Raw genomic sequence first — 2876 nt, 5'->3', positions numbered from 1 at the left:
AAGATGTGTTAGAAGAATCCAAAATGACCCCAAAAGCTGATTCTCACTCACATTGTTTCCTGAGTGAAGTGCAGAGAGCCCTGATCCACAAAGTGGTGCTGTCAGGATTTTTGGAGCAGTGGAAGGCTCTGAGTGTGTTTGTGCAGCCAGCATCGAGGGCAGGGGCTGGAACTGCCCAGTACAGCCAGTGCCCAGACCTGGGATCAGAAACTGGGAGAGCAGTTGCAAGTCACAGCTGCAATTTTCTCTTGCTTTACAAGTTTTATGCTGGTAATGTGAAGTAATTAATGAACCAGATCAGTGCTGCAGAGGGGGAATAATTTTAATGCTCCTTTTAAAGAGGCTACTAAATCAATGGGGCAGTTTAAAATGGAGTGATAGCCTAGAGATTAGGGAGACTTTATGCGAGAAATTAGGCAGGGCTTTGAGAGTGATCGAATCTCAAGTAGGCAGGTACTTCATGAACTGCTGCGTGGGCATTTGCATGTTCAACACACACTGGCAAAGGCACAACTCGCTGAGTTTTAGGCCTGACTGGTCAGACTGGGCTATCGTGCTCAGACGTGAAGGTCCCCAGGACTTGGAAAAGACACTGAGAGATTGTAAAGCACAAGCTACACTCCTGCTTCCCACTGTGCAGGAGCAGTATTTTTCCACTCCTGTCACAGGTCTTCTGACTACCAGGCTCATAAGCAATGTCTACATGGGCTTTTGAAGGCAAATACGAGCTTACTCTGGCTGCTGGCCAAGAGAACCAGAAGCCGTGGAGCTGCAGCTAATGTGCTACATGCCCAAATTACTGTGGCCTGCTGAGAGGCAGGATATTAGCTTGAGCTCAGGGCTTTGGCCAGCTCAGACCAAGAGCAAAATAAGTTTTCCTCTGTGTGCTGAAAATCATGGGTACAAGGATAGACAACTTGTATAAGATTCAGAAATCCATTTTTATTACCGGGTAGGGCAGGTTAGCTGAGCCCAGGAAGATCAGGTAGACACAACTCCCTGTGCACCCTGCCCCAAGCACAAAGAGCAGCACCACATGGTTGGTCTTGGAGCCAGCCAGCTCCTCCTGGCCAAGGAAAACTGCTTTGGGAGCTGGATCCAAATTCTGTGGGCCTCCAGTTGGCTCTCCCTGTTGTAGGCATACCCAGCGTTTCTCTTCTGTTTTGGATGGCAGGGACTCGCTGTGGACAGGGAGGGTTTGAATTCTGTCCTCACTGGCTCTGTGAGTTTCTGCAGGAAAATGTCTGTACAATGTGACACCTGATGGTCCCTGTTGAATTCTGAGCTCTGAAGGTGGACGGGCACCTACATGTGTCCAATTTGAACTAAGATGAAACACTCTCTCCATTTTAAATGCATATATTATCTAGATGGATTAGCAGATTTTTTTTTTTATTCCTAAAATTTTTTACTGTCTCAGTTTTGGAGCCTGCTCTGCATGAGAAATTTCACCATGTATTACTGTTTAATGTTAATGCAGGAAGCACTGTGTGTGTGTGTACCTATATATGTGCATATGTACAGATGCAGTGTACAAGACAACAGGGATGTTTCTTTGTAAGTACATAGTTGAAATTCAGTCTTGGTTATCTTAGAATGATGCATAAAGGTATTGAGGATCCACAGCAAAGAACTGTGTGCTAGGCAGTGTCATGATGCAGTAAAGCATTTTAAAAGCAGGAACTTGAGGAACTCTCAGTTACTGAGGATAGAACTGTAATTTGAACAGGAAGAAGCTTTAATTAAAACAGACCCATCAGGTGAAATCCTGGCCCTGTCATGGTCAATGGCACAACTCCGACTGATCCTTCATGGAATCAGGATTTTGCTCGGATCTTGTGACATTTGCCTTTTCTGAATTTGAGGCATTAGTCCTCAAACAGAATATATAAGCTAAAAATGGAAAACTGCCTGACCTAAAATAGTTTGACATCCATATCATAGTGCTTATTGTCTGAGCGTACATCTAAATGACATGTTGATTAATCCTGAAGTGAGGAAAATGCGATTCGTTGGAAAGAACTGGGATTGTACCAATAATTCAGTACCAGAAGCTACACAGCCATCAACTCAGTGTGCAACGTTTCCAGGAAAACTTTATTTGCAAGCTGTCAGATTCATCTGCTATTTTCCCAATGACTTTGGTTCCCTTCTGAGTGGCCCAGACAAAATGCTCCAATCCAGTTCATGTGGGCTATCAGCTACTTTGCTAAAGCAACTTTCCCCCTGCCTTTTACTGAAAACAAAATAGTCACATCAAGTCAGGTTGCAGTGAGTGGGCTCTTAAGAGAGATGTCGGCTGCACTTAGTGCACAGCTGGGGCCAAAGTGAAGCTGTGTAAGTGCCTGAGCTGTTCAGCTGGAAATTACATCTTGTGCAGGAACCTAAATGTCAAGTTCCCCAGTCCCCCTCACAGCCAGAACTCTAGCAACTCCCCTTTTCCCATGACTCTTCTTCCCTTTCCTACAGATGTAGCTTTGTTTTCCTTCAGAGACAATAAATCTTATATGGGAATGCCACAATGTAAAGCAAAGCAAGCTGTCACCCGGGACTTCAGATGACACTTAGTCACATTAACGAGTAAACAGAGCCCACAGGAAAGATGCCTTTTGAAATGCACTGTTTGTGTCAGCAGTGCTAAAACTAACGAACCAAAACAATGAGGGGAAAAAGGGAAATAATCAGATGCACCTAAAGCTATAGGCTATAAAGTCAGATTGGTTGAGAGCAGCTCAAATACGAGTAAATCATTGGGACAGTACATAAATTATGATTTCCATAAGCAGTAAGACAGCGCATACTCCCAGCCTTGTGATGGGAGGAAAGCACTAAAAGAAAGGCTAAATGTAACCATATGAAGAGAAGGGAGCAGGAAT

Source organism: Corvus brachyrhynchos, unplaced genomic scaffold (genome assembly GCF_000691975.1).
Source record: "Corvus brachyrhynchos isolate BGI_N302 unplaced genomic scaffold, ASM69197v1 scaffold200, whole genome shotgun sequence".
Lineage (NCBI taxonomy): Eukaryota > Metazoa > Chordata > Aves > Passeriformes > Corvidae > Corvus > Corvus brachyrhynchos.
Note: the sequence above shows the minus strand (reverse complement) of the source record.